General features: G+C 43.0%; 1 protein-coding gene across 2 annotated transcripts in view; it reads left to right on the top strand.

Moving 5' to 3' along the window:
* slc45a3 (solute carrier family 45 member 3) overlaps window positions 1–12,479 on the top strand; it is a 131,483-nt gene that overhangs the window by 34,681 nt on the left and 84,323 nt on the right. Inside the window, exon 4 of one of the 2 annotated variants that reach the window (XM_048553246.2) lies at window positions 293–506. The exons of the other annotated variant lie outside the window; for it this stretch is intronic. The gene's annotated coding sequence lies outside the window, so the exon portion shown is untranslated. The remainder of the gene's footprint in view (window positions 1–292; window positions 507–12,479) is intronic. 2 annotated transcript variants of the gene reach the window in all.

Here is a 12,479-nt window from a genome sequence, read left to right as displayed (position 1 = left end):
GATGGGTCTGGGTCGGATGATCTTCGGAGGGTCGGTGTGGACTTGATGGGCTGAATGGCCTGCTTCCACGCTGGAAGGATTCTATGATTTTAACCAGGAAGCAGGGATAACGCCACTATTTTACTTGGAAATAGTGCCCGAGAATCTTTTGCATCCATTCAAGCCAGGAAGATAGTTTAGTTTAATTTCTCATATGAAAGACCATGATCAGTGGGTTCCAAAGAAACTTCTCAAATTCAAAGCACTTTTTCAGAGAGCAAGTAAGGACACACTTTTTGCTTTTTTTTTCCAGGATTTACCCAGACTGTGTACTGAATTTTTCAGTGGCTTCAAATTTGAGAGAAGCAATTAACAAGCTGTCGTGACCAGTTCGCACTTTACTCATGTGAAGCATTGGTACTCAATACACCCCTGAGATTCCTGGCCTCCTGTTATTCACTCCCATGTGGCCTTTGTGGTGGGACTTGCTGATCCATGCATCTTCATTCTCAGCCCATTAACAGAGAGTGAGTAATGCATTTTTTTTAAGAAAAGTCCACATCTAAAAGTTACTACTTTTCTAAATTGCGATCTTCTGCCCCTTAATTGATGTGTGCTCCTTTCAGCTTGGAAGCTGCTCTGTGCATCTTGTTGTAACACGTTTTGAGTGTCTTGACGCTTAGCAACACCTGCAGGCACAAGTTGCTGATAGATGCAAAATAGCCTTACCCGAAAGTGGTAACCCTGAGCTTGGATGATCCAGTGTGCGCACACGTCTGGTGCTCCCTCAGTTTTCACTGACTGCAAACTGCTTCGGGATTTCCTGAGGTTGTGTATCCAGTATCAATAACCTTCACAAAATATAGTGAGGAGCGGTTAAATGATGTACAGCCTTGTCAAAACTCCACTGCATTTGAAAAATGCAGCACTGGCTTAGGGAGGAGAGCTTAAATTACAAAGTAGTGACCAGATGGCTGGAACAGGTTATGGAGAGGGCTGATTGAGTCGATAAAGGGCTGATCATCTGACTCTCTTGAGTTTGTTGCTTCCTTTTTATGGTGTCCCACGCATTAATTATTTACCTGCTGCCTGGGTTAGATTTTTATAATATCCTGAGTTTATATTTTTAGCAAGGGAGAGGAAAAACTGAACCAAGTTCACAAAATAGTTAGCAGCGAGGAAACTCCACAGAGAAATTTGCAAAATTTGCAAATTTCGCATCATACACCTGAAAGAAAATAGATCTGAGCCAAAAAATATTTGTTTAGGAGCCTTTAGTACTTTTTTTGTTCTTACCCAGCTGCCTTATGAGAGCTGAAGAGATTAAAGGAGTATTTCCAGTCTTTGCTATTGTTCTTATTTCATCAGTCAGGCTTGTGGTTTGCCGTGTTTTCAATCCTTCAGGCCCATCCTAGAGTCTGCAGACATCAAGTGCTCGACACTGAGCAAACGGGGGCGGGTGGGGGGGGGGGGGGGGGAGGGGAGCGCAGAGGAGGAGGAGAGAGAGAGAGAGAGAGAGAGAGAGAGATGGTAACACGGTGTGCAGCTGGAGGAACACATTTGACATTTTTCTGAAGAAGGGTCCTGACCCGAAACATTAACTTTCTTGCCCCTGTGATGCTGCCTGGCCCTACCGTGTTCCTCCAGTTCCACACTGTGTTACCTCTGACTCCAGCATCTGCTCTCTCTCTCTCTATATAGAGAGAGAGAGAAAGTGCTTGTTTCAATTTATCTCTGCACTTCCACACACCCACCCTTATTTGTAACTTGGAGGAAAAGGTTGTATGATGTGGCAAGATGGTTAGATATAGGCAATGTCTTTGTGCTGGCAGCAGCTGGGTGCAATAAATTACACGACACCATTAAAATATAGAAGCAGAGGTATTCCATTCGGCTGTACCACCATTCGACTGGATCATGGCTGATTTGTTAGCTCTCCACTGCCGTTTCCTGCCTGGCCTAACAGTGGAGGGAAGCCAACTGTGGTGGATGATTAGGCAATTAACTTCAATCTCGCAACCATGTTGCAGTCTTCCAAGTAGCTTACACATTCCAGGTTGGCTCAGCACCCAGCAACTTAGGGATGGCAGCTGTGCAGCCAGGGGTCAGAACTGCCTGAAGTTTCAATCTTGACCATAAGATATAGGAGCAGTCATGGGTCATTTGGCCCGTCAGGTCTGATCTGCTTGTCCTCTGCTTCTACTGCAAGAAATGGCAAAGCTTCCTGTTGCCATTATGTGAAGGTCTTTAGGAGACTGATTTTCCTGGGGGAGAGCCAGAGAATTTTGGATGATAAACTTGCCAAATCATCTGCCAGTCAGTTTGTTAAAATCTGACAACTTGAGTGAGGACCAGTATTGTAGCTTATCACAGGCCTCAGCACAAGCAACCCAGGTTCCCTAGAAGTTTCCGGAATATCAGAGGCTGATGGATTCTGGATCCTGAATTCTGCCAATTTGAGGCCTCATCCTTGAGGTACCTGATGGGAAGGGAGTACATTTTATTCTTTATTCTCGCAGGGTCAAGGTGTGGCTTTCAGAGGGTGCCATCTTGAGCCCCCTCCATGCCCCAGGTTGTCTCTTGATTCGGGTAATTGGAGGTCACCTCCTCCTTCCTTTCTAAAAAAAAAAGGTAGGCAGTTTGACCTAGTCCCAGCCAGAAAACCAACCAGCTTTTTGACACCAGAGTGGCAGATGATCAGGGAAGGGCAGGTTTGGGTCCACAGGGGCAACTAATTGACATTCAGTAGTGTTACTGACACTGAATCCCCCGCTATCGATATTCTGGGGGTTACTATTGACCACAATCTCAACTGGATTTACCACATATATACCTTAGTTACAAGGCTAGGCAGAGACCAGGAATACTGCAGTGAGTAACTCACCACCTGACTCCCTAAACCCTGTCCACTGTCTACAAGGCACAAGTCAGGAGTGCGATAGAATACTCCCCACTTACCTGGATGGGTACAGCTACAACAACACTCAAGCTTGACACCATCCAGGACAAAACAGACACTTTTTATTGCCACCACGTTCGTGAGCGCACACTCCCTCCACTGTTGATGCTCAGTAGCATCAGTGTGTACTATTTACGAGATGCACTCAGAAATTCACCAACGATCCTCAGACAGCACCTTTCAAACCCTTCAATCTAGAAGGACCAGCACAGCAGATACATGGGAACAGGCCCCCCACCAAACCATTCACCATCCTGACTTAAAAATATATCGCAATTCCTCCACTGTTGTTGGGTAGAAAACTTGAAATTCCCTCCCAGAGGGCCTTGTGAGTCTCCCTGTAGCACGTGGACTGCAGTGGTTCAAGAAAGCAGCTCACCACCACCTTCTCAGGCTTGACTAGGGATGTACAATGAAAGTTAGCCTAGCTAGCAACTCCCACGCCCCACAAGTGCATTAAAAAATATCGACTACCGAAGGGCCTTAATTACTGCTGAGTCAAGAAAGCCTTTGAACATAGAACATTACAGCGCAGTACAGGCCCTTTGGCCTTCTGTTACACCGACCTGTGAAACCAAACTGAAGCCCATCTAACCCACACTATTCCATTATCATCCATATGTTTATCCAATGACCATTTAAATGCCCTTAAATTTGGTGAGTCTACTACTATTGCAGGCAGGGCATTCCAGGCCCTTACTACTCTCTGAATAAAGAACCTACCTCTGACTTATGTCCTATATCTATTACCCCTCAATTTAAAAGTATGTTCCCTCATGCTAGCCATCACCATCCGAGGACAGTGAGAGCCTTTTTCCACCCTATCTAATCCTTTGATCACCTTGTATGTCTCTATTAAGTCACCTATTAACCTTCTTCTGTCTAACGAAAACAGCCTCCAGTCCCTCAGCCTTTCCTCCTAAGACCTTCCCTTCAAACCAGGCAAGACCCTGGTAAATCTGCTTTGCATCCTTTCCAGCGCTTCCACATCCTTCCTATAATGTGGTGACCAGAAATTTCTCTCTGGGGCTGGGGCCTAGTGCACTTCATGTGCTTCATCAGTTGGCCATGTTCTGTTTGTTGCTGTTATGTTTATTGAACCAGCCACAGAGCTTTACCAACTGTTGTCATTAGCCAAACAGCCTGGGTTTTGGTTAAAGATAAAGCCCATGATCACCTTGCACTTAGTGTCCAAACTGAGGATTCTTTCTGCAGTGAAGGGAGGTCAGAGTTCAGTGAGCAAATAACAGGTTGGAATTTGTTCCTTCCCTCTGAGTTGTCGTTAGATTTGGATGGGCAAGGGAGTGACACCACACTTTAATATGGTTAAGAAAAATTAGTATTTGGTAGCCAGGCCAGTCACTGTCATGTGCATTTTAACATCTGGTGCATGGAGGTGTCTTATTTTAAACAATGACTGAATTTAGAGTCCAAGGTGATGAAGGAGCACAGCACGTGTACCTAGATCATGTGGACTGCAGAGGTTAACCTTCTGAAGGACAATTAGATCTGGTCTGTAGTGTCACTATCTCACACTCGGATGTAAGAATCGAGCGTGGTGTCAAAGTTGTATGGCTAACTGATCAGAGAAAGAGCAAGGGTGGAATTTGAAATGCTACTTTCTTGTCAGCTTGGTGCTTTGTTCTTCAAGGACAGAAATGTGAGCAGAGGGGAGTGAAACAAAGGAAGCTTGTGAGGAATAGTGTAAATGACTAGAACACTAATAGTTTTGGAACTTCACACTCAAGTTCATGTGCGGTGACCAAGGTCGATCCCTTGTGCATGGATAAAGGAGAGGTGGAAGGGAGGGAGGATATTTCCAGGCTGTCGCTGACCAATATCTTCAGAATAAAATCTTAGTAACCTAAATGACTACGATCACGTATTTTTTTTTCTTAAAAGAAGCAAACATTTCTAAATTGCTGTTCAGAGGACTGTAAGAACCTATGAGTGAAATGGTTTGATAATTGCTTTCTTTCAGTGTCATATTCCTTTTATTCCGTTGACGATACTGGGAAACAGCTCAACACAAACCACTTCAAATGAGACGTACAGTGAACAACCCAAAAGCATGAGTGCAGATTTCCATCCAAGTCCTAAAAATGGCATAAAACTTTTAACGTGATAAAGTTATAGATGGAAGCTTGCAGTAATACTTTGCTCTTTGTAATTACCTCATTAGATCACACATAGTTAATTTTGATGCCGTATCTCTGAATCAACTGTACACCAAACTTGCCCTAATAATTCAGTCTTCACAGAACTAATACGTGGCAGTTGCTTTTTTTTTTGGCAGGGTGTTTGTTTATGTACAGACGGTCACAGCTCTAATGGTTAGCTAGAACTTATTTTTTACTGTCTTTTTAAAAATAGCTTGTAAAACTGAAATTACCAATGATTTAACCTTTATAATTTCAACATTTTCTCGTATGTTTATGTCTTTCAACCGCAAAATATCCTTGTATAATAATTTGCCATCAGGTTTCCTACCATTCTGAAAATAGGGAATGCTGTTGCAAATTTTTAAGGACAGTTTTATCCAAAATATCGGATTCACAAGGTGGGGTTGGGCCAAAAAAAAAATCAAGGCTGACACTGTACTGCAGTTACAGAAACAGCTGAAATGGTTGGGTGTGGGCACTATCATGAGGAGCTCCTGCACAGATGTCCTGCAGATAAGGTTACTGGCCCCTAACAACAACAACAGCAACCGTAATCTCTCTTTGTGCAAGGCTTGACTCCAGCCATCAGGGAGGTTCCCCCCTGCTGCTTATTGACTGCAACTTTGCTGGGGCTCCTTGTTGCTACATGTGGTCAAATGCACCCTTGATTTCAAAGGCAGTCATTCTGTCATCTGCGGAATTGAGCTCTTCAGTCCATGTTTGAACCAAAGCTGTCATGAGATCAGGAGCTGAGTGGCTCTGAGTAGGTTATTGCTGAGCAGGAGCTGCTCAGTAGCATTGCTGATGACCCCATTCATCACTTTTTACTAACAATTGAGAGTAAACTGATGGGGTGGTGCTTGGCTAGCTTGGATTTGTCCTACTTTTGTGTACAGGACATACCTGGCAATTTTCCAGGTTGAGCAGATGCCAGCGTAACCATAACTGTAGTGGAAGGGCTTATCTAGGGGACAAGTCTTCAGTTCTATTGCTGGAACATTGTCAGGGCCCATAGCCTTTACAGTATCTAGTGCCTCTAGCCATCTCTTGATGATGTTACCTGGATTGAGTCAAGTTGGCTGAAGACTGACATCTGTGATGCTCGGGACCTTCAGGAGGAAGTCGAGGTGGATCATCCACTTGGTCACTTCTTTCTGAAGATAGTTGCAAACGCTGGAACCATATCTTTGCGCTGATGTGCTGGGCTCTGCTGTTGTTGACAGTGGGGATATTTGTGGAACATCCTCCTTCAGTGAGGTGTTTAATTGTCCTCCACCATTTGCAATTAGATGTGGCAGGACTGCACAGCTTAGATCTGACCTGTTAGTCGTTAGATTGTTTAGCCCTGCCTGTAACTTGCTGTTTACACAGTTTAAGATGGATGTGATCCTTCAACAGATTGCCTACCTAAAAATGAGGCATTGTGCTGCTCCTGGCATGCACTCCTGCACCTTTCATTATTACGGTGTTCTTTGTGACTTGCCATGTGCAAAATTGGCTGCCACTTTTCTTTCTTTATAATAGTGTTTACATTTCAAAAAATATCATGTTTTTCAATCTGGAAAAGCCAGCATTTATTGTCCATCCCTAATTGCTCTTGAATTGATTCGGTCAGTAACCCATTTTAGAGGACAGTTAAGAGTCAAACACTTTGTGTGACATGTAGGCCAGACCAAATAAGGGCAATAGATTTTCTTCTGTAAAGGGCATTAGTGAACCAGGCACATTTTCATGACGATCAACAGTAACTTCGTCTTCATTAGAAAGGCTTTAAATTCCAGTTTTATTGAGTTCAAATTTACTCGTCTGTGTGGTGTAATTCAAACCCATGGCGTTAGCCTGGATCCTGGATTGCTACTTCAGAGACATTACCAATACGTTACTGTCTCTCTGTAATCAACTTTGGCTGTAAAGCACTTTGAGACATCCACTGAACAAAGAACGTTACAGCACAGTACAGGCCCTTTGGCCCTCGATGTTGTGCCGACCTGTCATACCGATCTGAAGCCCATCTAACCTACACCATTCCATGTACGTCCATATAGTTGTCCAATGACGACTTAAATGTACCTAAAGTTGGCGAGTCTACTACCGTTGCAGGCAAAGTGTTCCATTCCCTTATTACTCTCAGAGTAAAGAAAAGCGCACTATATACATGCAACGTTTTTTAAAAAAATGTGGGTACCTTTTTTTAAATAAAAGGGAAAGTGACTGTTTCTAATTGACACTGACAAATTGAATTGAACACTGCTACACTGTGATATTTCTGTCAATGTTATTTGAGATGGAGACAGGGAAATGATTGAATGCTAAAGTTATGTGAAAATCCAGGCTCTGGAACTTTCAGAATTTACCTAAAAATACACATTTCCTTATATCTCAATTAACAGCATTGACAGATGTGATGAACATCACTGCTCATGTTTGAGAACCCCCAGGTAAATGTTGGCTGTGGGCTGCTCAGTATACCCTTCGCTTTTTTTTTAATGTGCCCACTTCATCTTTATTCCAACTCTCTGCAAATTCCCATCAGTGCCACATATCCATCATGCCTGCTAACTGACCTACATCAGCTCTTTATGCTGACCGTAAAATTCCACCTCTGTAACTCTTCCTCTGGCCTCAGAACTTGCTGTGAGATATATCCGCTCTTCATGTACATCCCTGACTTTCCTATGCAAAGAGCTGCCATGCTTCAGCTGCCTGAACCTTTTAACAGCAGAATTCCCTCCCTAAGCCCCTCTATCTGTCTCCTTTCCTTAAGTTACTCCTTAAAATTTCCCTCTTTGACCATGCTTTTAGTGACGTGCCTTCATGTTTCTTTGTACGTTTCTGTGTCAATTTCTGACTGATTATGCTCCATTGTGGTATCTGGGGACATTTTTACTTGGGGGGCTGCTGCAAGTTGCAAGTAGTGTAGTGGTTTCTGCTTGTGGGTTGACTATGAGACAAATGAGTGTATTCTGGCAACAATTTATAGTTGTACATGTGTTGAATGAGTGAGTGATTGTGTGTGTGAAATTGTCTTCATTCTGAGCCTCGATCATGTTTTGCCCTCAGGTGTGTGTTGTGTTGCTTCACTGTCCTACCGTCTTGCCCTTTGGCTGTGCTGGATTACATGTACCTAACCGCAATGTTATCACCCAGAGTGTCAGCATTGTCAGGGAAAAAAATTAGCAGTGCGCTTCTAACCTTGCAGCAAGTAAAATGCTGTGATTGTTTTAATTCATTGCCTTAAACTGTTTCTGAAATAGCTGCCACCATGACTTCATCCTCATACTATATTGGCTCAAAATGAACTATATAGCAAAAGAGGCCATTTCACCCAGCCTGTTTGCTCTCCTATAATAAAACAAAGAATGTGAATGCTGGTGATCAGAAATTGCTGCCAAAACTTAGCAGATTTGCAGCGTGTATAGGAAGAAAGCACAGTTGATTTTTTGACTCTGGTAACATTAACTCTGCTTTCTCCCAATGGATGCTGCCAGACCTGCTGAGTTCTACCAGCAGTTTCTATTTTGTGTTTATGCCAGCTCTATCTCTTTGAAAAGGTTGTTCATTCATACTCAGTCCTCTATTTCTTCCCAGTGTTTTGAGTTTGGAGCTCATTGATATTTAGGGCAATGTGGATCAGTGTTACATAGTCCTGTGCTGCTTTGTCCCTTTTTGACCCAGTGCCCACATCAATTCTTAGAAATGTCTGTCACACTTTCTATCTTCTGTGATGGCCTTTAGTGCCCTCTCTACGTGACACTGACCACACTCAAAGGAAGTGCTTGCAGAGGGATGAAGGCACAGTGTTGTATGTAATCAGGTGCCTAATAGAACCTATTCTTGGGTGTAGACAGAAGTGAAATGGTTAATTTTGGCCTGTTTGTGTCCTGTTCGTTTTCGAATCCCAGTATTTTTTGTTCTGGTGGAATTTAATCCACAGACGATACTCCTGGCCTACCCCAGTTCCTCTGTGATGTGGTCAATGTGGTGTACGGTTTTTAATTTGAAATCCTCTAACCACGAAATACACTTCACAGCGGGGAAGTTCCGCCCAGTGTACTGGCAGATTATTACACTTTATTGATCTCATCCTTTACCACATTAATGTCTGTGGGATCCTACTTTGCTTGCAACTACTGCATTTCCTACTTTACTGTGGTGATCTCTCTGCTGACTACATTTCAGATTGTATGCTGCATATATCCAGAGGATGATGACTGATGGTATGTAGATGCAAAATTCATTCTCTATATCGGGGACTTATTTTAACTTGTGCAAAATCATTTGTTTCAGCTCCCGATCTGCTGAAAAAATTGACAACATGAAATGTTAACTCTTTCTCTTTCCACTGAGATTCCCCGACCTGTTGTGTATTTCATTTTGATACAGACTTCCATCATCTGTGTTGTTTTTGCTTTAGTTTAAATGTTTCACAAAGTTCACTAGTGAACTTGTGAAACTGCTGGTGCCGTATAGCTTGAATTCTCAGAAAGCCACGCACTTCCATGATTTGTATTCAGAAAGACTTAACTTCATGTACTGCCTGTGGAGTACTAACCAAGGGATTTGCTGTTTGTTTGAGTGTTGGAATTGAAGAGACTCCCAGTTGAGTCCAACAGGAAGTCCACTCCATGAGTGGATTTGACTGGAAACAGAACATGTCATTTGACACGACATCTGCAAGTGTTGATCTAATCTCTGACTGTCAGTGTGAATAGCAATTGTATGTTCCTCAGTTTGGTGGATGATATTTGAAAAGGAGTGATCAGTAGGTTTCTGCTTGTGATCTGTTTACAGAGGTTGAGTTGCTAAACCTGGATCACATTGCTTCCCGATAGATTTATGGACTAGACACCTTCTCCCTTACCCCAATAAGAGGACAATTCTGGCCAAAGGAGTGGAGCTTGAATGGTGCAGCCTCTTGACTGCACACATTGAAAATATCTTGCCTTTATACAGTACCTCTACCTTACCAAAGTTTTTTGACAAGTACGCAAGCTGACTAAAACTGACCCCAAGCCAGAGAGGAGGTTTTAGCATGTATTACTAAAAGTTTGGTCAGAGGGAATGGGTATTAGGAGGCGCCTTCCACCAGCAGTAAGATTCAGAGATACCACTTTAAGAAGGAAATTCTATTGGGACACACTGGGACGTCAGCGGATGGCACTGTTGCCTCCAGTGGTTTTGAGAGTCCGGGATGAATAATAAACTGGAATTGCAGGAATGTGGGAATGTTGAATTTCTTAATTGTCTGCTTCGCAGGATTGCATACGAATTTGCTTACAGGTGGCCAGTTTCCCTGGGCTCTTTGTGCACAATGTATGGAACTTGTGGGACAGTAAGGTTTTTTGGTTTGGTTGCAAGCACTTTTGAGATTGAGTGCGTTTGGCATTTGACTGAATGGTATTGGTGATGTCAATGATTGGCATCGCTCTCTTTTGCTGCAACCTATTTTTAAATAGATAGCTGATGTGATTTGGTCATTTTTGTCACTGACCCCAGCCCTATTTCCAGGTAATGTTTTCCCGTGACATTGCTCCTTTAAAGGTGTGCACCTGGGAGTGCTTGAGGCATTGTACAATGCACCGTGTCTGCTAAGGCTACTAATCTGAACAGATCGTCTCAGAAGTTATCCATAGATAAACCTTTCACAGTGTAATTCTCCCATTACCCACAAGAGCTAAAATTTTGGCTTGCACCCTGTACATCAAGTTACATTTAAATAGCAATACAGCACCACTAGTAGTGTTTCTGTTTCCTGTGTGTCAGACCCTGTGCCTATGCAACCTCTGCTGTCATTAGCTATTACATTTTGCATCTGCTTCTTTGCTTTGTAAGTTAAAACTGCTGGTGAATATACTTGCTACTTTTGGCCCTGAAATAACTACAGCAAGAAGGCGTTGGGAGGATCTGCTCTGACCTTGCTTGGAATTGATGACTACTTGTTTCACCAACAGGCCAGTAACGGAGACCTCCTGCTGTATAATGTTCTCGTGTGGCCAACCCATTGGTCTGTTTCACTTTCCACTGCAGTCTCAAAGGAATTGTGTCAATTTAAGAATGCATGAAATCATTCCATGAAATTGGCCATATTTGGACAATTTCCCTTGGAGACCAGACTGTGATCTGATCCACATGATTTTAGAATATCTTTAGGTGAAGTTGACAAAACTCTAAACAGTGTAATATTAGACTTGTCACTGAACAAACTGTGTGGTAAGTTGCTTGCTGCTGATGTTTACTTGCTCGATTGTATTCTCGACAGCCTTTGTGTCTTGCTCAGTCCCAAACTGAGTGAGTTTCAAACCCTGTATCCTGCTGCAATATTGTTTCCTTGCACCTAACAGTTCCTCCCACCTCCAACTCAATGCAATCATAACCTTAGCCTTCCCGAACTCCAGATATTTCTGGAGTGCTCTCCTTGTTGGCCTCCATGCACCATCTAGCTAATCCCTTATTTTCTAGTCTGCATTGCTTTCCTGTTCCTCTTTGAGCTCCCTCCATGCAAATGAGCCAGTGTACCTCCAACAGGCCATCTCTGTCCTTTCTACCACTAGTGGCAGAGCTCCCATTTATAGTCAGGGAGGAGACAGTCTAGTGATCTTATCGCTGGACTGTTAATCCAGAGATCCAGATACTGTTCTGGGGACCCGAGTTTGAATCCCGCTATGGCAAATGGTGGAATTTGAACTCAGTAAAATATCTGGAATAACAATCTAATGACAACCATGAATTGACTGTTACTTGTTGGAAAAACCCATCTGGTTCACTAATGTCCTTTAGGGAAGGAAACTACCATCCTTACCTGATCAGGCCTACGTGTGAGTTCAGATCCACAGCAATCTGAACTGCCGTCTGGGCAACTGGGGACAGGTAATAAATACTGCATAACCTATGATGCCCTCATCCTGTTAATGAATAAAACAAAATTGTGCCTAGGCCCTTCTCCCCTTGCTTCCACATGCCTTTCCTTCCAAAACATACCCCTTCAAACCAATCTTTTGGTTACGTATCCTAAATCCCCATATGCAATTCCTTAAAGGCATTTGAAAACATTTTTTCTATTTTTCAACTATATAATTACAGCTGTTATCAGCCTTTCTCAGGCTGCCTTAGAAGGGGAAAGTACTGTCTGGAAGACTAGTGGCTAGAGATATCAATTCCATACAATTGCTTATATCTCTCTGTAGCAATGAAGCATTGGCAAAAAACTATTGAATATTCAAGAAATAGTAGGAACTGCCGATGCTGGAGAATCTGAGATAGCAAAATGTAGAGCTGGATGAACACAGGCCAAACAGCATTAGAGGAGCAGGAAAGCTGATGTTTTGGGTCGAGACCCTTTCTTCAGAAAGCAGGGTCTCGACCCGAAACATTGGCTTTCC

The sequence above is a fragment of the Stegostoma tigrinum genome, chromosome 21 (assembly GCF_030684315.1).
Source record: "Stegostoma tigrinum isolate sSteTig4 chromosome 21, sSteTig4.hap1, whole genome shotgun sequence".
In the NCBI taxonomy this organism is placed as follows: domain Eukaryota; kingdom Metazoa; phylum Chordata; class Chondrichthyes; order Orectolobiformes; family Stegostomatidae; genus Stegostoma; species Stegostoma tigrinum.
The sequence above is the reverse complement of the archived record's forward strand: the minus strand, read 5'-3'. Positions and strand labels throughout refer to the sequence as shown.